Source organism: Hemitrygon akajei, chromosome 15, assembly GCF_048418815.1.
Source record: "Hemitrygon akajei chromosome 15, sHemAka1.3, whole genome shotgun sequence".
Classification (NCBI taxonomy): domain Eukaryota; kingdom Metazoa; phylum Chordata; class Chondrichthyes; order Myliobatiformes; family Dasyatidae; genus Hemitrygon; species Hemitrygon akajei.
In genome coordinates this window covers 60,073,703-60,100,090 of record NC_133138.1, presented here as the reverse complement: position 1 = coordinate 60,100,090, position 26,388 = coordinate 60,073,703, and the positions used below count along the sequence as shown (strand labels likewise).

Below are 26,388 nucleotides of genomic sequence, written 5' to 3'. Positions count from 1 at the left end.
GATTCAGGAGGTAAGGAGATACTTCTTCACTTAGAGGGTGGTGAATCTGTGAAATTCTTTACCTTGGTGGAGGACAAGTTATTGTAAATATTTTAAAAACTGGTACACAGATATCTAGATACAAAGGCACAAAAAGCTAGGAGGAGAAAATGATAAAATGAAACTGAAATAGCAATTCAGGCAAGTTGAAAGGCAAAGTAGGTTCAAAGGGTCAAATATGTATGTTTGGTGCTTCAACCTTTGTCTATTAATAATAATGTTACTATACCCTCATTGTGAGGAATTTGATGCTTGCAAAGTGGATCACACTACGAGAGAGTAATCACTTAAACACAACTAAACTTGGAGAATGATGTGAATTCTTTTGTTGGGGGAGTGTGGGGATAGGGTCATTGTTGGTGGGTGAGAAGAAGGCATATTGAAAATTAAGTTTTCCCAATATTTAGTGATCAAAGAGAATCTAAACATGATGGTGTACTCATCAATGGCATACCAACTATGGCTGGATGGGAAGTATTTATCTTGAAGCCATTTAAATGCTCGGAGAATTTCAAATAAATATAATTCTTGGAGACCAAAATTACTCAGGGAAAGTGAGACTAAACCAGACATATTTCCATTTAATTGGATCAGCTTACATAAAAAAAATTGATGTAGCATTGAAAGAAAAGAACTATATTAATTCATAATGAGAGTGCAGATGTTGTTAAAATGACAAATGAACACAGGCGTCAATCCATCCATTTCATAAACATTTTTTTTACAATTGGCAATAGCAATTTGCAGTAAGCTAATTCTGAATGATTTAGGATAATGGCATGCTACAAGACATTGAAATACGGCAAATTGTGACACTTTAAAGTAAAATAAGTAGAATTGGCTGCATATTAATTGTGAAAATAGGACTGAACATTTTTCTCACTAATTCAAATATGTGGCTGGGGTATCTTAATGCACATGATTCCTTCCGTTTGAATGGCAAATCTAATTTTCCCTGAGTTTGAGCATGGAACTTATTATAATAGAGGCATCATAGCACCAGAGTTTAGTTGCAAAGGCTGTGCAGGTTTGGACACTGTAAGAGTCAGGTTATGATATTGTAGCAGGGAGCCCAAAACTTATTTCAACATTAACATGAAGATCCTGCAGTCAATTCAGGAGCTATTTACTAGCAATAGTTAAACTACTTGCAGCTTGCTTTATGCAGACTTGTCCTTCTAAGCTGCAAAGTGAATTAACTAGTGGAATGGCCAAGATATTCTGAAGAATCAATAGGATTTTATTTCATAATTTCCTTGAACACGGAATGGGAAAGGGGAGCAATGTTTTTTGTTGCTCTCTAATTTCTGTTGAGGAATAGAAATGGAGGCAGATTAAGGATAGGTGTACAAACAATAGGATTGTTGTCACTGGGGGCTACTTTCCGAATATAGATTGGGACCTTCTGATGCAAGAGGTTTAGATGGGGCAGAACTTAGTGCAGCCAGGAGGGTTTCTTAATTCAATATGTAGATGGTCCAACAAGAGGAGAGGCTGTATAGGACCTGGTGTTGGGTAATGAGCCTGGCTAGGTGACTGACCTTTCAGTGGGTGAGTTAGGGAATAATGATCACAACTCCTTAAGCTTTAAGATAGCTATAGATAAGGACAAGTTTGGACCTTGTGGGAAGGTATTAAATTGGAGCATACCAAATTACAAGAGTACTAGGCGGGAACTAGGCAGCATTAATTAGGAACATCTATTTTGGGCAAGTGTACATCTGATATGTGAAGGGTGCTTAAAGACCAGCTGTACAGAATACAGGACAGGGCTAGGATGGCAAGGTAAGAAAACCTTGGGTGTCAGGAGAAGCAAAGAATTTAGTCAAGAAGAAAAGGAAAAGTGTGTTAAGGTTAGGCAGCTGGAATCAAAAAGAACTCTTGAGAATTATAATTCATCTCTCTTTGGGATGTTGGATGAGTCCTCCACCATGAAGACTGACACAAAATAGTCATTCAAAGCTTCAGCCATTTCTTCATTACCCAATATCAATTCCCCAAGGGACCTACGTTCACTTTAGCCAATCTTTTCCACTTTATATAACTATAAAAAATTTTATATTTTGTGCTAGTTTATTGTCATGATCTGTCTTCCCTTTCTGTATTGCTTGCTTAATGGTTCTTTGCTGCTTTTTAAAGTTTTCCCAATCTTCCATTTTCCCACTACTCTTGCCGACTTTGTATGCATGAGCTTTTAGTTTGGTGCCTTCTTTTATTTCCTTAGTCATCCAAGGCTGGCTCTCCCCACCCTTACTGTCCTTGCTTTTAACTGGACTCTTTTGTTGAGCACTTTGAAAAATCTCAATGAAAGTCTTCCACTGTTGTTCAGCTATTCCATCATATAGCCTGTGTTCACTCTTTCCAAGAGGATCCTTAACTACAAGATCACTAATTTTACCTGTCTCATTGCACAAGACCAGATCTAAGAAAGCACATTCCCTTGCAGGTTCAGTAACTTGCTGTTTGAGAAACCCATCACGGATGCATTCTATGAAGTCCTCCTCAAGACTGCCTTGACCAATTTGATTCCCCCAATCTATGTGCAAGTTAAAGACCCTATGATAACTGCTGTTCCATTCTTACATGCCTCAGATATTTCTCCGTTTTTGCCTGTGCCACTGTAATGTTATTATTCAGTGGCTGATAGACATCTCCCACCAGTGATTTTTTTCCCTTTACTATTCTTAATCTCTACCCAGATGGATTCAACATTCTGCTCCTTGGATCTTATATCATCTTTCACTATTGCCCTGATGTCATATTTATTTAAGAGTGCTACCCCACCTCCCTTACATTCCTGCCTATCCTTCCGTATTACCTGATATCCTTGGATATTTAATTCCCAATCCTCTCCACCCTGCAACCACGTCTCTGTAATGACCACTAAATCATACCTCTTTGTACTGATTGTGCCACAAGTTCACTGACCTTGTTTTGAATACTACGGGCATTCAAATAAAGTGCACATAGACTCATTATGCTTTTAAAACCTTGTAATCTTTTACTCTTTTGCACCTGATTTTTCTTCACTCTGCTCTTATTTTTCTCTTTATCTTTTGTTTTTTGTTTATCTTTACCCACACTTTTCTTTTTTTACTTTATCCATACTTCTCTGATCTGTTGAACCCATCCTCCTACTATTTAGCTTAAAGCCCTATACACAGTCCTAGTTATGCGATTCGCTAGGATCTAGATCCCATCACGGTTCAGGTGCAGCCCATCCCATTGGTACAGCTCCCTCCTTCCCCAATACCGGTAATAATTTCCCATGAATTCAATCCCACTTCTCCCACACTAATCCTTGCGCCACACATATAACTCCCTAATCTTCTTGAACCTATGCGGTTTGCATGTGGTTCAGGTAGTAACCAGAGATTACCATCGTTTTGGTTCTGCTTTTTAATGTAGTCCCTAGCTGCTGCTCGAATTCCCTCAGCAGAACCTCTTTTCTCATTTTACCTATGTCATTGGTACCCACATGGTCCATGGCAACTGGATCTTTCCCCTCCCACTGCAAATTCCTCTGCAGGTCAGATAAGATGTCCTGAACCCGGGGACCAGGCAGGCAACACAGCCTTCAGGATGCTCTATCCTCGTGACAGAGAACCCTGTCTATTTCCCTGACTATACTATCCCCAATTACCACTACATTACTCTTTTCTTCCCCCCCCCCACTTGAATGGCTCCCTCAACCACGGTGCCACAGTTAGGGTGCTCGTCCTTCCTAAAGCCCCCACTCTCATCCACACAGGGAGCAAAAATCTCAGACCTGTTGGACATGCTCAAGGGCTGAGGCTCCTCCAGCACTGTCTCTTGGATCCCACGACCCACCTCACTCGCAGTTACATCCTCTTGTCCCTGACCACAGACTGAATTTGAGGCAGCTAACCTAATGGGTGTGACTGTCTGCTGAAACAGAGAATCCAGGGAACTCTCCCACCCCTGATGTGCCGCAGTGTTTGAAGCTCAGATTCAGGTCATCAACTTTGAGTTTGAGTTCCTCGAGCAGCCAACACTTGCTGCAGATGTAGCCACCAGCACCCAGATCATGCAGCTACAATGCATCATCCCTACTTTATTTAATTAGCTGTAATTTAGTGACTTTTTATTCAACCAGTACAAAAACCTTACCTGCTACTTACCTGTGCCCCCTCGCCGAAGCCTCTGGAGCCAAAGCCTCAAGTTACCACTCCTACATTAGTCCACTCACACAATGGCCACTCTGCTTTGACCCTGCTTTATTTTTACATGCTCCTGCTAATGCATCGCGCATCGATTGGTCTGCCAGTAATGTGCCAAAATGCTCCTATTTTAAACTCTTCTCCCTGACCTGTGTGAAGCTCTCTCCCTCTGCAAATCAATCGGTACACCGCTAATCTAGCTTCCTAACTCATGCTATAGGTGAGGTCCTGGAGGAGTGACAAGTAGCTACTGTTCCATTATTGAAGAAGGAAACACGTGATAACCCAAGGAACTCTGACTGGTGAGTCTCAGATCTGTGGTGGGGAAATCACTAGAGAAGATTCTTAGGGATATGATTTATGAGCATTTGAAGAACCATGACCTAATTAGAGAGCCAGGATGGCTTTGTGCGGGGCAGGTTGTGCCTTCCTCAAATCATTGAGATTTTTGATGAGACGACAAGGGTTGTTGATGAAGGTCGAGCTAAGGATGTTGTCAAGATGGATTACAGTAAGGTGCTTGACAAGGTTTCTCATGGGATCTTCATTGGGAAGATTAAGATGCATGGGATCAATGGTGAATTGGTCATTTGGATTCAGATCTGGCCTGCACATAGAATGGGGAGGGTAGTGGTCAAAGGAACTTATTTTAGCCGGAGGACTGTGATTAGTAGATTTCTGCAAGGATATTGAGACCTCTGCTGTTTGTGATGTATATAAATGACCTGGATGAAAATGTAAATAGGTGAATTAGTAAGTTTGCAGATGATATGAATATTGGTGATGTTGTGGATAACACAGATGACTGGCAAAGAATACTACAGGATATAAATCAGATAGAAACTTAGAAACATAGAAAACCTACAGCACAATACAGGCCTTTCAGCCCACAAAGTTGTGCCGAACATGTCCTTACCTTAGAACTACTTAGGCTTACCCATAGCTCTCTAGTTTTCTAAGCTCCATGTACCTATCAAGGAGTCTCTTAAAAGACCCTATTGTTTCTGCCTCCACCACCATTGCCGGCAGCCCATTCCACGCACTCACCACTCTCTGCGTAAAAAACTTACCCCTGACATCTCCTCTGTACCTGCTCCCCAACACCTTAAAACAGTGCCCTCTTGTGCTAGCCATTATAGCTTGGGAAAAAGCCTCTGACTATCCACACGATCAATGCCTCTCATTATCTTGTACACCTCCATCAGGTCACCTCTCACCCTCTGTCACTCCAAGGAGAAAAGGCTGAGTTCACTCAACCTATTCTCATAAGGTATGCTCCTCAATCCAGGCAACATCCTTGTAAATCTCCTCTGCACCCTTTCTATGGTTTCTACGTCCTTCCTGTAGTGAGACGACCAGAATTGAGCACAGTACTCCAAGTGGGGTCTGACCAGAGTCCTATATAGCTGCAACATTACCTCTTGGCTCCTAAACTCAATCCCACGGCAGACATTGGCGGAGAACTTGCAGATGGATTTTATCCCAGCCAAATCTGAAGTGTTGCACCAAGGTCAAATGTCAAGAGACATTTTGGGTTTCAAGCTGATAACACTCTGAATGTGGCTACATAGCTTGATAGTGCGGTTAAGTATGCAAAGGCCATGCTTGCCTTTATTAGTTGAGGCAAAAGTCAGGAAAGTCATGTTGCAGCTTTATAAAACTCTAGTTTGACCACATCTGCAGTTTTGCATGAAGTTCTGGTCACCCAATTATAGGAAAGATGTTGAGGCTTTGGAGAGGGTGCAAAAGAGGTTTACCAGGATGCTGCCCTAGATTAAAGGGTATCTGCTTTAATCAGAGATTGTTTTCTTTGTATTGGAGAGGCTGAGGGGAGATCTGATAGACATTTATAAGATCATGAGTGCATGGATAGAGTAGACAGATGGTATATTTTTGCCAGGGTTGAAATATTTAATACCAAAGGGCAAGCATTTGAGTTGAAGGTGTAATGTTAAAGGAGAGGTGAGGGGCAATTTGTTTTATATTCAGAGAGTAGAAGGTCCTTCCTGGTGAGCTGATACATTAAGGACTTTTAAGAGACATTTAGACAGGCTCATGATTGTGAGGGAACTGGCAGGATATGGAGATTGAGTCGGCAAAAGGGATTAGTTTAGTTGACCATTTGATTAATTTAATCGGGTTGTCACAACGTTGTAGGCTGAAAGGCATGTTCCTGTGCTGTACTGTTCTATGTCCCATGCTAATCCTACTGCAGTCGACCATTGGATACAACCCACGCACCACCCCCACCCCACACACCCAGCTCTGCAGCCAATTTTGCTACTCTCAGGGTTTCAGGTGGATCTTGTGCTTTACAGGCATGGATGAAACATTTTTAAGTAACCATCAGATTCTTCCTTGAGTGCCGCAAAGATGCAGATGGCTATTGTGACTATCATTCTAGTACTCATTAATTTTGTTATGGTTCATTATCAGATTTATTTCCTCTTTACCTGTTACTTCTCTTCATAATTTTAAATATCTTTATCCCATTTACTCCATTATAATAAAACAGCTTGGATTTTCCATGCTTTGGTGTACCTTTGTGTTTCCTTTCGGGAGCATTCTTGTGAATCAGTTTCCTCAGCATCGTTAGTGGGAGTCCAAATCCGGCATTATTTTTATGTACTTGTTTTATAAAAATTACTCTTTAATCTTTGCTTTCACTCGTGATTCATTTTGCCATCAACCAAATATTCCACTAGTTGTCTTTAATACCTGATCCAATTAATGAGGAGATTATAGGAGTCTATATGAAAGATGAACTCTAAATTCTTCTCCGACACTCATTTACATCATAATTAAAATATTTCCTTAACAAAATCCCACCTTCAATATCATTTACAGATTTCTTCAGTCTCCAAGTTACTTACTATGCTTCATGGTTAAGTATTAATTTCAAAGTTAAACATTATTCTCATTACGAATAAACTCTTCTTGGGTTTCCAGTCAGGTACAGGTATTGATTTTAACCAACATTTCAATGACAAGCTCTACCACCTTCATCAGGGCTGATGTCTGAGCATGTCTAATCAGGTGGCATATATACCCCATCGTCCATCCCTCCTGATTGGTTAGTTTTTATCCAATCAGGTTTCTGTTGTGCCATCTTGTTTACAAATGAATTCAAGTTCTTACTCAGAGTGAGACCTTCGTCTTTACTGAAATTCTTTTTCTCTTATTTCAATGGCTTCCTTCAGCAGATGGTCCCAAAACCCATTGGCGTGACTCAGTAGTTTTTGTACCATCAAAGTCAATCCTATGGCCATTGCAAATGCAATGTTCAGCTACTGCTGATTTCTCTGTAGGGTAAAGCAAATGGATACACTTCCTGTACTCCTTTGTGCAGGTTTCCACCATGCACTCCCTCTGGCCAATATATGCTGCTCTGCATTCACAGGGAGTCCTGTAAATTGCAGCCATCATGAGTCCCAGGTTATCTTTGACCCGCATAAGAAGTGATTTGAGCTTCCTTATGGGTTTGTAGATCATAATGTGGCTTCATGGACTCCAAGCACTCCAACAGTTTCATCCCCATCTGAACAGCATACGTCCAAACATTCACTTTACAATGGAGATGGAGAAGAATGGTTGCCTCCCGTTTCTGAACATTTTGATGCAACGGAAACCAGACAGCAGCCTTGGGCATAGCATCTATTGGAAACCCACTCACAGGGACTTATACCACAACAATAACAGCCACCATCACGCCTCACAACATAGATCGATTAATTCTACTTTGAATAATCGTGCGAAAGCAATTTTGGACCCAGACAGTCTCCATGAGGAAATAAGACGATTACACATGACGTTCCTACAGAATGGCTACAAGGTGAAAGAAATAAATCAGTCCCTTAAAAGGGCCAATGGAAAAACCAGGATACCTAACAACAAGGAGGAACCCTCGCTACTGCATGTCTTCCCTATATTTCCATGGTTCTGGAAGGATCACCAGGATCCTAAAGAAATATCAGTTTAATACCATCCACAAACCAGTAAGGAAGCTCAAATCACAGTTTATGTGGGTCAAAAATGACCTGGACTCAGGATGGCTGGCTTTTAGAGGATTTCCTGTGAAGGCAGAGCAGCATATATCAGTCAGATGGGACACACAGTGAAAACACGCATTAAGGTGCGCAGGAGGTGTATCTGTTTGGGTTACCTGGAGAAATCAGTGGTAGCAGAACAGTACATATGCAATGACCACAGGATTGACTTTGATGGCATAGAACTACTGTGCTGCGACAATGGGTTTTGAGACTACCTAATGAAGGAAGCCATTGGAATAAAACTAGAGGAAAAGAATTTTAACAAAGGCGAAGGTCTCACTCTAAGTAAGAATTGAAATTCAATTGTAAACAAGGTGGCACAGTGGAAACGCGATTGGATGAGGACTAACCAATCAGGAGGGATGGATGATGGGGGTATAAATAACTGCTGGACTAGACATGCCCAGGCATTATCCCTGATGAAAATGGCAGAGTCTGTCATCGAAACGGTGGTTAAAATTGATTTCTGTACCTTGTTGGAAGCCTGAGAAGAGAATTTTCATCATATATGCCGGGAAAGCACTAGATACTTTTTCGTTATTCTCATTATATTTATAACTGAATATTGAAGTAATGGTGAAGCAAACTGTCTGAGAGCAATACACTATGAAACAATGCTACCTATTTCCAGGCACTCTGAAAAACTGCCCTATAAACATTTTTTTCTATTTTAGATTCTCCCTTCTAAATCTAAAATCTTATAATCTTAACTTCCCATAAACCATGGTAATTTTAACAACTGCTGCAATAAAATATGGCAATATGACTGAAGAGGCAACATACCCACATACTCTCCATTATACATCCTCACATTATGAGACTGTCCTTTCACTTTCCATGACATGCATGTGTGTATTTTTAAATGTAGCTGGAAAGATAACTGAATCTTGATGCCTAGGAGACCGGTCAATATATTTGGAATGTATATAAATGTTTGAATAAATAACATTATTCCAAGCCAGGATTAATCTTTCACTTGCATTAATCAACATTTTATCAATGTCCCATCTGTCACTAAGTCCACATTTTTAAAATTTGAATATATTGTTTTAATAAACTTGCTTGCTGTCATTTATCTGTCACTGATATATGTTGTGAAATTTGTTGTTTTCTGGTGGCAATACAGTGCAAGACATAAAACATTACTGTAATATACAAAAATACAAAGAAAGGAATAGTACAAAAGCAGAATTGTGAGTGAGATAGCTTTCATGGGTTTATGCACCATTCAGAAATCTGAAGATGGAGGGGAAGAAGCTGTTTTTAAAACACTGAGTGTGGGTATTCGGGCTTCCACACCTCCTCTCTGATGGTAGCAATGAGAAGAGGGCATGTTTCACAGGGTGAGGCTCCTTAATGATGAATGCTGCCTCGTTGAGACATTGCTTTTTGAAGCCATTCTCGATGGTGTGGAGGGCTGTGCCTGTGATAGAGCTGGCTGAATCTACAATCTTCGGCAGTGTCTTTTGATCTTGCATTTTGGAGGCTCCAAATCAGGCGGTGACACAACCAGTCAGAAGGCCCTTTATTGTACATCTGAAGAAACTTGATAGAGTCTGTGGTGACATTCTAAATCTCCTCAAACTCCCAATGATGTATAGCCATTGGCTTAACTTCTTCATGACTACATCACTGTGTTGAGTCCAGGATATGTATATATCCACTGAGGGGTTAACACACAAAAATTTGTAGCTGCTCATGCTTTCTACTAGGACTGGTGTGTGTTCTCCCGACTTCCCCTTCTGGAAGTCCCCAGAATATCAGTGGCTGTTATATGATACGCTCCACAATGTTCAAAGGGATAAAGTGGGAGCTGCAGCTCCCATTCTTGATCAACTTTCAGTGACGCTAATTGTCAGTAAAAGGTGAGTTCAATGTCCAAAACATATTACTATGGTTTCGACCCGAAATGCCGACTATGGTTTCGACCCTGGACCGGATGGCTTGCATCCTAGGGTCTTAAGGGAAGTGGCGGTTGGGATTGTGGATGCATTAGTGATAATTTTTCAAAACTCGCTGGACTCGGCAATGGTCCCGGCAGATTGGAAAAATGCTAATGTAACTCCTTTATTTAAAAAGGGCAATAGACAGAAGGCTGGGAATTATAGACCAGTTAGCCTAACATCTGTGGTTGGCAAAATGTTGGAATCGATAATTAAGGGAACAGTAACAGGGCATTTGGATAAACATAGCTTAATAGGACAAAGTCAGCATGGCTTTACAAAAGGGAAGTCATGTTTGACAAATTTGTTGGAGTTCTTTGAGGACATAACATATAGGGTAGATAAAGGGGAACCAATGGATGTGGTGTATTTGGACTTCCAAAAGGCATTTGACAAGGTGCCACACCAAAGATTATTACTTAAAGTAAAAAATCATGGGATTGGGGATAATATTCTGGCATGGGTGGAGGATTGGCTTTCTAACAGAAAACAGAGAGTTGGGATAAATGGTTTATTCTCAGACTGGCAGTTGGTTACTAGTGGTGTTCTGCAGGGGTCGGTGTTGGGACCCCAACTCTTTACAATCTATATTAATGATTTGGAGAAAGGGACTAAGTGCAACGTATCGAAGTTTGCTGATGACACAAAGATGGGAGGGAGTGTAATGAGTGCGGAGGACATTGAAACCCTGCAGGGGGACATAGATAGGCTGAGTGATTGGGCAGACATTTGGCAGATGAAATATAATACTGACAAGTGTGAGGTCTTGCACTTTGGCAGGAAAAATAATAGAGCAAGTTATTATCTAAATGGAGAGAAACTGGAAAGTGCTTCTGTGCAAAGGGATCTGGGGGTCCTGGTGCAGGAAACACAAAAAGTTTGTATGCAAGTGCAGCAGGTGATCAAGAAGGCCAATGGAATGCTGGCTTTTATTGCTAGGGGGATGGAGTATAAGAACAGGGAGGTCTTACTGCAGTTGTACCGGGTATTGGTGAGACCACACCTGGAGTACTGTGTGCAGTTCTGGTGTCCATATTTAAGAAAGGACATACTGGCTCTCGAGGCAGTGCAGAGAAGTTTCACTAGGTTAATTCCGGGGATGGGTGGGTTGATGTATGATGAGAGGTTGAGTAGATTGGGACTCTACTCATTGGAGTTCCGAAGAATGAGAGGCGATCTTATTGAAACATATAAGATTGTGAAGGGGCTTGATCGGGTGGATGCGGGGAGAATGTTCCCAATGATGGCTGAAACTAGGACTAGGGGGCATAATCTTAAAATAAGGGGATGCCGTTCCAGGACTGAGATGCGGAGAAATTTCTTCACTCAGAGGGTAGTGGGGCTGTGGAATTTACTGCCCCAGAGAGCTATGGAAGCTACTACACTCAATAAATTCAAAACGGAGATAGACATTTTCCTGGATAAAAAAGGCATTAGGGGATACGGTGAGCGAGCAGGTAAGTGGACATGAGGCTAGGTTTAGATCAGCCATGTGATCTCCTGGACCAGTTTTCGACAGTCTGGATGGGTCGGAGAGGAATTTTCCAGATTTTTTCTCCTCAATTGGCAACTCGTTTTTTTTCCCCGGGTGATCACATGGGTTTGGGCGGGATGAATAATAAAATAAAATGGGCAGCATGGTGCCCTGTTGGTTGGCACTGTTGCCTTGTGGGATTCGGTGAAAACTAGAGTTAAGATTGGATCAGCCATGATCTTGTTGAATGGCGGAGCAGGCTTGAGGGGCCGATTGGCCTACTCCTGCTCCTATCTCTTATATTGTCTTTTCCATAGATGCTGCCTGGCCTGCTGAGTTCCTCCAGCATTTTGTGTGTGTTACAATGGTTTAGTTTCAGGTTGACAACTGGCTTTAATCTTTGAAGCTTTTACCACAGAGAATACTATTTTCATACAATGCAAACAATTTTTAGGTGTCAATTACAATATTTGTAAGGTGACATTTTTTATATTATATTGTGAAATATTATTTTGTCTATTATCTTTAGATTTCCCATGTATTCTGATTCAGAATCACACTGTACAAAGACGTGCACCAGATTTCTCTATGTTTGCCTTCTCACTTAAGAAAGGAAAAAATTGGATTGCACAAGTCTGTTTCAACATGAAATAATGTCACGTCTAAAATTCTGTATCAACCCCATCTCCCCACATTAACCCCATGTCCTTCGAGAACCCTAATATCCATCAGTTTCCATTCTTAGTGCTGAACATATTCAATGGTCGAACTACACACACCCAAAACTCACGAATGAAAATTCCAAGAAAACATTGTGATTTTTTAAATCCCCTGTTATAATGTGCTGAATATTTGATTCTGCTATTTCTTATGAATGAGATCAAATAGTAGGCTTTGGATATGCTACTTTCTTTCATCCTCCTTAGTTGACCAAAAGGGTGACATTTGCTTCTTCCCAATCCATGGAGATGAGAATAAAGAATCTTGGAATTCTCGATCACAACTAATGCACCATTATCTCTGCAGCCATCTTTTTTAAAACTTAAGATGTATGTGATCACATCTGAATGATTTATCATCATTATTCCTATTATTTTTTACAGGTCTGTTGTCTTTATTAATATTAATTAATCCAGTTTCACGCTTTCATTATCCTATTAGTTCCTTGCAAAGTTTGTTATGTTCGCAATGTCTTGTTTTGAAAATTCAAAATATTTATTAGACATTGTTGTTGCTTCCTTCATTTCTATTATTATTCTCCATTTCTCTGCTAATCTTTTATACTGTAATTTGTAGTGCACTCTAACTGGCAGAGAATGGAAGTCCTACTCTAACTGTTAACTTAACTCTCTAGGAAATTAGTCTAAAGGTGACACAGTTTCAGACTCTAGGTGAGTGATTTTCATAATTTTCTGACTAATCCCACAAAAATGTCTGTAACAAAAATATTTCTGGGATCTTTTCTCCAGTTTTTCTTTTCTTTATTCTAGTTTGAGTTGAAGCTAGGACAATCTACATAGAAATCTGTTTCAAATTAATTTGCATTAAAAATTTGGCTGAGGAATATTGGAAATTTCGTACTCCCGTATAATCCTTCTGGTACAAACATAGGAAGCATTTCTAAACACAAATGCAATATTTTTCAAAATTGATATCTTTGACCTGTTTTTGGCATAACCAAACTCCTCATTTCAACATTGCACATCAGAAATCATTCAAGTATAAAAATCTTAATTAATTTCAATGTTAACTTGCTGCATTTCTTAAAAAAAGAGCCATTCTCTTTAGTAGCTATCGTTAGTGTCCACAGAGCTGGAAAAGAACTCTTCAATGAGCTATTGTTTTAGAGCAATTTTGTATTTATTTACACAAGTCAACTGAAAAAGAAGTAAGTGAATTTGAAAAGAAGCAACATGCAGCTTTGGAAAAGAGGAACCAATCCAAGATCAAGGTCCTGTTCTGGTATGTTAAGATGAGTAAAAGCTGCTCAGCTTCATCAAGTGCATTAAGGTTTTGATCCATGCCTAATTAATGCATGTGGCTTCATTTTCAAGTGCACAAAGCTATGACAAGTTGTTTAAAACCAAAGTGTCGGAAAACTTATGTTTATTCTAAACCCAAATAACTTCCTTCAAAGTACGAGCAATAATGTTGTCCAGACAAGTCTTATCCACCGTATCCTTTTAGAATGTCTGTGGAAACAGCAGCTTAAAATTTAAAGAAAGAATTTTGGAACGGAAAATTATCTATTTTAGCAGTTCATCAATGAGGCATAATGTCAACATTGCTGTATGCTTTGTGATAACTAGCTTTGGCAGTGCAGAGGTCTTTGTATGATCTGCACGGACTTTCAGGTCACCTCTAAATTCAGAAAGGTCTATTTTTAGGCTGATGAATTTAAGAAATTTTTTATTACTGAGTGAAGATTTCAAACATCAGCTCTTAAGTTTCTTGAGCTTCAAGCTATTGATATTATAAGCATTAACGATCCTGCTGAGGACTAATTAGAAATGATCCAATTTCTGCAAACTTTTTGGGTTTGTTTTACTGCTATTGGTAAAAATGAGATTCTTGACGAAGGATGGTAAACACCTTTATGTCTTTCTAGTAAAGTAGCAGATGAACCCAAAATTAGATCAAAAATAGGTATTTGCTCAGTGTACACCGCACAGTAAAAAAACTTTACCTCACTGGTCAGATATCTGCCACCCATTAATTTTACCCATCCACTATTATACTCAAGATTTCCTTATTCCATTCTTTGGATCCACCAGTGCATGAACCCCGTAAAGAGCTGATCAACCCTCCAAAGTCTAATATCTTCTCTACCACAAGTATCATAAGCTAGTAACCACTCATGAATTCTACCCCAAGGTGAATCCCTGGGCATGCCTTCATGTTCAGTAGTGTCTAAAGTCTTAGCCATCAGTAATAACTGAAATTTGAAGTGGTAAGCCTATAACTGAAAAGATCTTTGACCAGTTCCACCCTGTAATTGGTGCACCGTCTCCTCTGGACCTCGGAATTATTTATAGACCCAAAGAAATTAATCATAGATTCCATGAACTGGTGATCTACATAGAACGTGATGGGAATCATCATTTATAAACAGTATATGTTCTCCTTTCACACTACATTGAAAATGAGTGATGATTGAGGTAGTTGAGCACCAGGTTTGATAGTTCAACTATAGTTTGGAATTATGCTACAATGGGAGAAGTTGTACTGGAAGAACAAGGCCAAACCAAACAAAATTCTATATACTATACACTGTATGTTACTTCTTTCAAGGTAAGGTATTGGCCAGTCCTAGTTGATTTTTTTTTCTCTTTGCTTTTTATAATTAAATAAGTAATATAACATCTGTGGCTAATGTGGCTAATGGGTGTGTGCCATTTTAAGAATTATCCTTGTGAATAATGCTGTCATGGTATGATTTGTTACATTTTAAGTACTGAACTGCACAGATCATAGGTTTATGAGTAGAGCAATAGACACACAAAAACCCTCTCCCTCTGCTCTTTGGAGGAGAAACAATGAAAGATGCAAGGTTGGACCAGAACAAAATTCTGATGACCAGAGGTAACAACAAACAAAGCAGGAGGCAATGGTGCATCTACACCCACAGCACACCCCAGATCATGGAGGTTACAACAGACAAAAAAGTCAGAGGAAGCAGATGTGAGGTTACCTGAGGAGACATCATTAACCGTCGTATAGAGCAAAGAAACCATAGTTCACTAACAGGGCTGGAGGGGCTGGGGAAACGGTTGGGGTGGGGGGGTGTGGCATTACAACCAATTAGTACAGAGTTATTTAGTGTTCTTTTTCTTTTGCTTTTGTAAAGGGGGTTTCTTTTTCTTTGTCACTGTGTATGTAATCAAAATGGCTTCTTTGTTTTGTTAAAAGTAGGAATGCTTTGTTGCGAGAGAGTGCTGGAAGCTTGTTTGGGTTAAAATTTCCTGATAACGAGAATTGTATTCCTTTGTAAACCAATTGGGATTAATGTTGTTCTTTCTTCTGAGTCTGTAAGCTATTGTTGACGGGCTTTTGGGGAGATCGGCGCGAGGGGGTGAGAGAGAGAGGATGTGATGCTGTAAACTGGGCAAGGAACGGACCCCAAGCGGGGGTCCAAGGCCGGGAGGTACCCTGAGGAGAGGAGACGATGATAGATGTGTTTGGTTGATCACTTCGGGTGGTCCTGAGCTGCGAGTCGAGGAGTTCGGAGGGGATCGAATGGTGACCAGAAGACTTCAGTAATTGAGCTCCAACAGTTGTGCTCAAAGTGGTTTGGACTTTGATAAGTTTGGCACCTTTTCTTTATTTTCTTTTCCTTCATGTATACTGTATCGTTATTAATTACTTAGTTATAGTAATCTTTATAAACTGTAATCATTTAATCGTGTATGGTGTTCTATTTGTTCTTTGGCAAGGCGGGGACATCACACAGCATCCACACCAGCTGATTACCCAGTTTGGCAGGGCTGAAGGCTGCTGCCCCTAGACAAGAATGAGCTGAGCGAGCCTGAGGCGACCCAGGGGGTTACATTGTGGGGGCTCGTCCGGGATTGATTTCTGTGGAAGCTGTGTGATCGCCCTCTTTAAATTATGTCTGCGGTGAAGAGCTGGTGTGCTTTTGTGGGTGTGCGATTGCTGGTTATCTCTGCATGTGTGTTGGGTGGGGTGGCTGTTGGTGCCCCGGAGGGTGTTGTTCGAGTTCAGACTAGCGCTGACGAAATGGCGGTGGGACCATGGGTTGTCCGTACTGTTTGGAGAGTGAGGAGTGACAGGTTGGGATGTTTCAGCAGTGGTGGGCTCCGCCCGGTTGTTGGAATAATGTCCAGCCCTAAAGGGGTGGAGGCGTGGGCGGAGCGGACCTCTCAGCTGTTGGGTAAGTGTTACATTTGTGGGGGCTTGACCCAGGGGGTTACACTTTTCATTATTAAAGAAAGAATATAACCCATGTGCCTGATGTAATATTGGATGTACTGCTTTAAGAATGTGACCACCTGGTCTGTTCATACACTATTAGTATCGAAAAGGGTTGTTGTCTGTGAGCTAGTATGATGAAAAGAACTGCCCTCTGTCCATCTCTGCAAGATATTTTGTTCAATAAAGTATATTGGTACTTTAACTCATAAGAACAATAAGGCCACCTGGCCCTTCAAGCCTCCTATATATTCGCCATGATTGTAGCGGATCTCCTCCCTTTCTGCCATTTTACAGCACCATCCCCATATCTTTTCAATTCTCTCAATGATCACTAAACTATGGTTTTCTATTTTGATTGAATACAATGACTGTATCTCCACAATCCTTCAGGGTAGAAAACTCCATAGTTTTACCTCATCTGAATGAAGAAATATCTCCTTATTTCTGTCTGAGGACCCAGCCATCAAGTTATGGCCTCTAGTCCTGGTCTCCTCTGCCAAGGAAAACATTGTCCCTGCATTCAGCCTGTCAAGTTCTTTAAGAATTTTATAGGTTTGAATGAGATTTTTTCCTTTTTTTTCTAGACTCCACAGAATGCTGGCCTAGTCCACTGAATTCCGTATCATATGACAAACCTACTATTCCTGAGCCAATCATGTTAATTTTCACTCCATTTCCTCTATGCCAAGTATATCTCTTCTTAGGTAAGGAGACAAAAACTGTGCCTATTTCTCCAGGTGTGGTTTTACCATGGCTGTATATAATTGCAATAAGACATCTTATTCAGACCTTTTCATAATAAAGGCTAACCTACTATTTGGCCTCTTATTGCTTGTAGACTAACCTTCAACCACTTATATAAAGCACACGAGTCCCTTTGAAAATCAATGCTACCCACTATTTCTCACTATTTAATAAAACTGCTTTTCTGGCATTTGAGCTGGAGTGGAAATCTTCACATTTTCCATAGAGAGTCATGAGAATAGAAGTGTGAAAGTAGACATGGCAGTGAAGAAATCCTTCAACAGTCAGGGAACTAAGTTTAGGAGTAAGAACATGCAGTAATTATATACAATAACTCAGTGGTCAGTCTGCACTTGGAGTATTGTGTGCAGTATTGGTCACCCTATTATAGGAAAGACATTGTTAAGCTGGAGAGGGTGCTGAAAAGATTTACAAGGATACAGCCTGGACTAGAGGGCCAGAATTATAGCCAAAAGTTGGCCTCACTTATTCCTTGAAGCTCTCAAGAATGAGGGGTAACCTCACAGATGTTTATAAAATCATGAGGGGTGTGGATTCTAAGACAATAGGATCGTCTTTTCCCCGTGGTTTCCCCCATAGATACAAGATGAGAAGAGAGAGATTTAAAGGAGACCTAAGAAGTAATTTATTTACATGGAATCAGCTGCCAGAGGAAACATTGTACAATTGCAGAGGCATTTGAATAGGTACATTGAGGGGTTGTGGAGAGTTATGAACCAAACATGGGCAACTGGGACTAGTAGGGAGGATACTGTGGATTGCATGGACCACTTGGGCCAAAGGGCTTGTTTCTCTGCTGCATTACTCTGTGACTCTATTCCATCTCCCATGATCTTGCCCACTCACTTTATCACTTTAAAACACACCTTTCAGTGTCCCCCGTATTCATAATCCCACCTAGTTTAGTATCATCAGCAAACCTGGAAAATTGATGCTTAATTCTCTCAGTCAAGTTGTTGATAAAGCTTATGAAAAATTGTGGCTTAGGCATCAATTTATGCAGCTCTCCTTTAGTTACAACCTATCCGCTGAGAACAATGTATTTATTGCCACTCTTGGCTTTTTCTCCAATAACCAATTCACAATGCATGTCAGTATATTCTCCCTTATTCCATGCACTCTGACAGGTCAACCTCCTGGGCAGCTCCATATTGAACACATTTTGAAGACCTAATCATCACATCTGAAAGAACTCTAGCAAGTTAGTCAAACTTATGATTTTTCACTCAATCCTATTATTCTTTTGAAGGTGTTGTTATTGCTTTTTCCATTATAGATTTCATCATTTCCCTACCAGTGACAGATAACAGATCCATCCATAGTTCTCAATATTTTCTCTGCCATCTCTTTTAAATGGCGAGGCCGCTGTAATGTATAGGAATAAATCCGGATCTTATAGACCTTCAGAAGATAATATCAGAGCATCCATTGTCTCTCCAGCCATCTCTTTAAAAACTCCAGGGTTTAATTCATTGGTCCTTAGGATTTATCAGTTTTGAAGCTCACTAAATTTTTTTGTCCTATTTTTGAATAATTTTGTTCGTTGTTCTCATTAAACTCTGATTATCTAATAAATTTGTATGTTTTGTGTGTCTTCGCCCATGAAGAGAATTGCAAAGTGAATGTTTAATTTCCATAATAAATTCTCACCAGCTATCTTCCAGTATCTCTGTCAGAGATGCTGCTTGATTAGCCAATGGACATCAAATGGTGAAGAGGAAGGAAAATAAAGATATTACTTCTGTACTTCCAGGTGGAAACAAAGAGGAGAAATTATCCTTTGATTCTGTGGAACATCATTATGATTTTCCAAACAACCTTAGGCTTATAAACATGAACAAATTCAGCCCTGACCTGGACTAAGAGGTGACAATTTCCTTCAATAGTATTATATACAAGAGACTACTTTACTTAAAGAGAGGCCATTCTGTCAAGGCTCAAATACGCAGTCATGTTAAATTTATTCCCTCAGAGTAACTATATGCAACCAAACTGGGCAAGATGGATGTAACCCCTTCACCTAGAAATCACATATACTATGATTGAAAATAAAAGTAATGGCTCTGTTCATTAATTTATTTATCTGCATGGCACATTCTGAATCATCTGATCTAAAAGCAATAAATAAATCTTTCTAGAGAGAATACCAGCCGCATCACATCTTGTCAATCTCTTCTTTCTCATTTCAAAGATCAGAAAGGTGAATTTCTAGCATGGGCCACACGTCACGTTGACTCAGTTAAGGAGCAATTTTCTATGACTCACTCTGCTTATACCACAGGTGCTCCAATATATGATTTATAAATTGATAAGCTGCATCCTGAAACAGATTTCCAATGGTTTAGAGAATCTAATCTTTTGGTCTGTGAACTTTGTTTATCTACTCTGGCAAGCTTATATGTTTTCTGACTCACCCCTTGCACTTCATAGATCTTCTCTCCAGAACCCATTTTTCCTAATATCTACTCTCACCACTCTGCTTGGCAAGGATTCAACTTAAAACCTTTTCCCAATGAGTTTTGCGGAGGAAGCAGCTTGTATTAATTGAATAGGTTTTTAAATTATGAAATGACTTCAAATTGGACTTAAGGAATGAAGGGGATGTTTTTCCTCACATTGTCAGTTGCTGTCAGTCTATTCTCAGCACTTCATTGAAGGAACTGAAGAGTGGATTTTATAGAAACCACAAATCCTCCTACCTCACAACATTCTTTGGCTTTTCTGTAAAACATCAGAATTCTCTTTCCATCAGACTATTGCATTGTACCAACAGTAAATCAATTGACATAGCAACAGATAGCTGATTTCCCCCACTCAGACAGCAGCCTAAAATAAATTACATTATATTCAATTTTCCTTTACATAAGTCAATTGATAGCTTATATACAGTAAAACCCCTTCTATCTACAACACTATAAGTTAGCTTGAAAACTGGCTTACGCTAATAGTGAAAATATTCCTGTTTTATTTTGAGTTGGGAAATAAATGAATACCGTGTTTTTTTTTTAGCATCGGGAATGCTTCATGTAAAACAAAGTGCTGCTTTCAAGTTTGTCACAGTTGAGCTGTAAAGAAACTTTCTCCAAATATGTTAAATCCAACCCCTGAAAACAAATGTTCTGCCATAGCTTTAGTTTGTCTTCCCATTACTTTAACCCCACTTTCTGGTGGCAGAAATTTTAAAGTGCAATACAACTAATTATTCTTTTGAAATAATTAAATATGCTTTGCTAACTTTTATGCGAGTTCAATTGCCTTCATTTTGTAGTCAGCGGTGAAGTGTGGTATTTGCCACAGATTTTGAAAGAAGATCTTACTATTTCTGCAGCATCGCCTTGCTTCCAATTTTGGATCTTTGAGACTGCGGATCACTATTATTGAGCAGGGTTGCCATCAGACTAACAGAACTTCACATCATATTTAATAATCCTCATAGAAGGCAGGCCAAAACAAACCAAAATATACAATATTTTAACTAATGTTTAATCATATTTACAGAGCGTGTAATAGAAATATGATAATTGTAAAGCAGCAATTTTATATACAAATCTTAGAAAACTAACTTTTAATGTAAAGTTAATTATTTTGAAATATTTATCTTGTATAATTACATGGAGGGCTAAAAAGATATTTTTCCGTGTTGTATTTCACTATGGCAATTCAGTCACATGAACAGTCACTCAGTTTTATATGAGTTTGTTGAGTAAGAATTTTATTAGATAAGACCATCATTATAATTCAGTTTTGCAAAATACATAATATTGCTACAGTGAGAGTATTTCAGATATAACTAAATTTCTGTAGGATACGCTGGAAAGGGTTGCAACACTCTGTGAAAGAGTAAGGGACCAGAAAAGCAGTTTGGCATTGAACTGAACACACAGAAATCCCCAAGCTTTGTATTATAACCACAAAATTCAGACAATTTATTTGTATGTTTTCATTATTATAAACTTCCATTGGAAAATATAGTTGCAAAATAGAAACATAGAAAACCTACAGCGCAATACAGGCCCTTCGGCCCACAAGGTTGTGCCGAACATGTCCCTACCCTCGAAGTTACTAGGTTTACCTATAGCCCTCTATTTTTTTTAAGCTCCATGTACCTATCTAAAAGTCTCTTAAAAGACCCTATCTTATCTGCCTCCACCACCTTATGTGGATTATTATTAATATTTACCTCCACATGTCCAAAATATTTTTCTCATCTATATAACTTGAAATTCACTCGGATGGAATATGAATTTATGATGATAAGCTCACTACGTTAATGAATTTCATTTTCACTCTACAGATTCAAGATCGTTTTGAAGGTGATTTCATTTACCCACAGATAAGCTCATCTTCCTTCACTAATACTGATATTTCCCACTGAAATAGTAAAGAGCTCAAGAGTCAGTGGCAGGATAAACTTGCAGATTTTATGATTGGATTCGAAACTTCAGAGTTTTGTCATCTGGTTTCTGTAATTTTTATTGCCTTTGTTAAAGCAGAAGAACTGTGTCTAAAAGCAATGCCAGACTATTTAAAAACTGTCCATTTCATACACTTCACAAATCTCCGAACCCAAAGTATTCGCTGATGAAGCAGTTAAGTCTTTAGTTTGCTGAACAAATGCTATCCAACATTGCAATGTTAAAGGATGACAATTAGTCATAAATAGCCGTGCCCATATCAGGGTACTTATGAAATATAGCTCAGTCTGATGTATGTGTAATTCTTCTGTGTTGTTCTTTTTAGCTTGAGCTCTAAAAATGAACTAAATTGACTGTCAAAATCATTTCACTTTTTAAATATAGTATCTTTATTGTAAGACCAAAAGCTCTTAGTTGTGCACTGATTGAATTATTGTATGTACTTCAATGGAAACTTTCATATGTATTGCCAATTCATCCAAATCTCATAACGAAATTCTTCATGAGAAACCTGTTCTTTGTCTTCATGTTACTTCGAAGAATCCAGAAAAGTCCACTTACTGGCAACCTACCTTTGTACACATCAGTACAAATTGTACTGCATGCAGCTAGAAGTTTAGGTGAAAAATTGAAACTTTTTTTGGTGTCACAAGTACTGGTCTGATTGGATACATTCATGATTGCAAATTAACATATTGATTTCTTTTCACATTGGTATTTCACATATTATTTCGTGGTTAATTACTGGAAGGACTCAAGTTCAAGTTAGTGAATGGTTAGCACATCATAGGTGAAAAATTACTCTTTCTCGAGTGCCTATTCCAGATGCCAGGTTAAAGGGAGTTAGTAATGACTGCTACATTCATCATCTCCAGGTCCTCCAATTTTTGTTAATAATCTAATTGTGAGTGCTATATATAATGATATTGCACAAACTTCAGAGAAAGATGAAAATTTGTGAATGTGTCAGGGGTTGATGAGGAACAGGTTTATTATTTAGACAAGGTTAAGTATAATTTCACAAGACAGAAAACCGAATATCAACATATTATTCCCATGCAAATTCAACCAAAATCACAGAAGTTATTGTCTATTTTATACTGATCTCCGCACACAAGAGAATAGAAGCAGGAACTGGCCACTGGGCCCCTGAAGCCTTCCACACCATTCACTGATCAGCTGGCTGATCCTCCAGGACTCAACTCATCTTCTGTGGCAGATCTTTACAGCCCTCAATTCCAAAATCTTTCAAACACTTCCCCCCTAAATACTGCACCTCCAATGATCTATCCACCACAGCCTTCCCAGGTAGAGAATTTGCTAGCAGGGTAGATTAAATTCAGCTTTAAGTTGCCAGGAACCATACTCAATTTAAACATTTGCTATAAGAGTGTAGGGGATGGGTCACTGTGGCAGGGCAGGTAGTACTCCTGCCTCACAGCTTCAGCGAACCAGGTTCAGCTGGGTGCTGCTGTCTGTGAGGAATTTCTATGCTCTCCCTATTATCAAGTGCTTTGATTTTTCCCCCAACATCCCAAAGAGAGGTTGATTGGTAGACTAATTGGCTGCCGTTAAGCTACAGCTGAGTTATCAAGGCATTTCACCCAACCTTCCCAAATTTCGAACAATTAGTCATTCTTACCCATTGAATGCTTCAGACAAGTCATGAGTGCGTTTCCACCCCCCTCTCCCAAGCCGAAATACAGGGGTGAGCTGATGTTTTTATCTCCCGCCCCTCTCCATACTCAGTTACCGTAAACGATTATTGACAGGTCGGTAATCTTGAAAGCACGCCTTGAAATTTTGATTGCTTTCCTGGGATTGTTTCTGTTACAGAAGTGACACGATGCTGGCGCATTGATCTCGCAATTACAGGCTCAGCGGTCAAGCATCTCCAGGTTATTATAATAACGCGAATTTATTATAAATTTGTCATAAAAGTTAGAGGAAGAACTGTTGCACTGTAAAGGGAGACCTGCATAACCTGTTGCTAGCCTGCGATTCCCGTGAACGCTCTGTCAGGCTGCAGCACACTGGCATACTTGCCGTCTGAAAGAGAAATCCACAAACACACAAAAGCGGCGCTCTTGTGCGGACATTCACAATCTCAACGAATAACGAAGGCAGCATCTGCGGGTTCTCCCTTGATTTTTCTTTCACTGTGTTCTTCCATGAAAATAGGAATCGGGAGTACCCAATTTCTGCCAAGGGAAATTAATCTGGTGCTATTGCATTTAGTTGTATTCCTTTCATTCTTTCGGATGGTCATAGAGGAGGAGATGCTGCGTCGCCGCTTTGGTGTGATGATCGCTGCCGCATCTCCTTTAGATACAACGTGGAGTTTCGGGATTTTCTGTCAGTCAGGCGCGATGCAAATCCAACTCAGGATGCCGGTCGAATTGCAGAGGAACCTGCAGGCGCTGGACTTTACCCTCCTCACCTTTTAGCAGGTGGAGGCAGGAGTTTGTGTGGGGTGTGGGGGGGGGGGCAGCGTTTTTGAACATTATTGATGCAGGTAGGAAACCTGCCCCAGTACTTCGGGCCAAGTTTCTGCACTGAAAAGAGTATTTGGCTTTCCCGAAATGAGACACCATTGCACAAGGTAATAAGTAACGGGCATCCTCTCATATGCTCATTCCACTGTAGAAGTGGCGTGACCAGGAATGGATTGCAGAGGTAAAATATTTTGCGACCATTCAACTAATTTCGCGGGCAGTTCACGGTAATAAAGCGCACACGCGCTCAAAGCTTGGAAAAGCTCCGCTCTGAGTGTCACCTAGAGCTGGAACTCGTTCTCCAAAACGTGCGGCTGGATCCAGGAACTGCTGTAATAGACTGCAATATTCCACATCGTGGTAAGGTCTCCTACAGGCCAAATTATACCCAATCACACTAATGACCTGGTCAAAGATCATCTAGTGCAGTTACCTGTTGAATGGTCTAAATGGACTAAAGGCAAATGAGTAAGAAATTGTAAAGATGTATGAACATTCTATTCCTCACACGATTCAATAAAACGATGTTACCAAAAAAACATATCGCCGTGGTTCTCCATTCCCATTGTTAATTTGGCAATTCACAAATGACTATTGAGCCACCTGATGGGAGGAGAGACAGCGATGTGTCGTGTCTACACACACCTCTTTTCATTTCCTATCGTATTTAAATGTTGTTCAGTTCTATAAGTATCCGCGCGCGATGCTTTTCTCTGTAAAATACAGTTGATGTTTATTGAGGGGTTAGCGTCTGTCACCAGTACTGTGCGATTCACTTAAGTCCAGCGGCGCATTTTCAAGAGCTTACAAAAGTAGAGTGAATACCGTAAACCGTTCGCGTTTTATTCAGCGGTCTGAATTGTGACAAGTCCCTCCAACTACTCTGCCCTTTCCCTTCATTCATCCGGAGCCGAGCTCCAAGCGAAATGTACGTGCAAGCGAGTTTACAGAAGTTCCAAATATAATTAAATTGCGTTCAATTTACAGTGCACATTTTCATTGTGGATTTAGAATTAAATCTAACAATTGAAAGAATATTCGCTCACTTGCGAGGAGTCAAGATGATGCGAATCCATTAGTCTCCCAATGAATCAGATCCAGCTCAAAGTAAGGAACATCCAGTACATTCTTCCGTTGCTTGTAAACAGCATCTCAGCGTTCTTTCACACAACAAATATAGGAAGTAAAATATCTTACCATTTCAGTTCGGCGATGTGATTTACTACGCTTACAAAATGCTAGATGTCTTCATGGCAACAGTCGTGGTCCTCAGTACGACTGGTAAGGATCGAAATAAAGTGTTCTCTTACAATCGGAGATCATTCATTTGTGGAAATCTGGTTTGCAAAACAACTCATTTCAAAACAGTGGATCTGTAAAGGGTCTATCGTAATGATGTCAGTCACACTCTGTCTGCTGAATAAGCTGGCGTGAGAGCCTTCCAAGGCACCAGGAGCTCTTTTCAATTAGGAAGTGTACATTTTAAGGATATTTGCTACCCTGGCTGCTGTCGGATCGAAACATCCCGCAGAACATAACAATCAAAGAGCAAATCATGAACTGAGCTTCGCTCCTTACTCCAGCTGTATGATGCTATCAGGTTGGAACTGAGTGGATCGCTGGGGAAGGAAGGGGAGGGGGGAGGATAACAAACGCCTCTTCGTTGGTTTCTGAACAACGGGAGATGTGGCACGAAATGGAAGAAGATGGAGTGGTGTCTCTTAGAAGACAACAGCTTCTTTGTACTGCCTCGCACTCAGCCACTCACTCTCGCAAGAGGTCTCCAGCTGATTTTCCTGACAGCCGGAGTACTAATTCAGGCACGAAGATCAACTCACTAACAGGGGGTGATCGCATTAAACCAAGGTGCTGCAGCTGAATGAAATGTCCTTGCTGATTTGACCATTGTACCCCTTCGGCAGCAGGCAACGCTTGCCGCGTTGAGAGGTAAACTTCGAGCATAAACCTGACAGAGAACGTGGTCCAGGTGAGCACCTGCGTCGCTGTTGAGAGGGTTAACTCATCACAATACTTGTTTTACATCACGCTTTCCGTCAACAAACATCACCAGGGAACGTAAAGCCAAACACAAAAT

The 26,388-nt window shown here is 40.1% G+C and overlaps 1 protein-coding gene across 2 annotated transcripts in view; it reads right to left on the bottom strand.

Annotated features, from left to right (window-relative positions):
• Positions 1 to 25,899, bottom strand: part of htr4 (5-hydroxytryptamine receptor 4) — a 137,298-nt gene extending 111,399 nt beyond the window's left edge. For both annotated transcript variants that reach the window (XM_073067657.1, XM_073067655.1), the window contains exon 1: positions 25,491 to 25,899. The gene's annotated coding sequence lies outside the window, so the exon portion shown is untranslated. The remainder of the gene's footprint in view (positions 1 to 25,490) is intronic.
• Between the last annotated feature and the right edge of the window lie 489 nt (positions 25,900 to 26,388).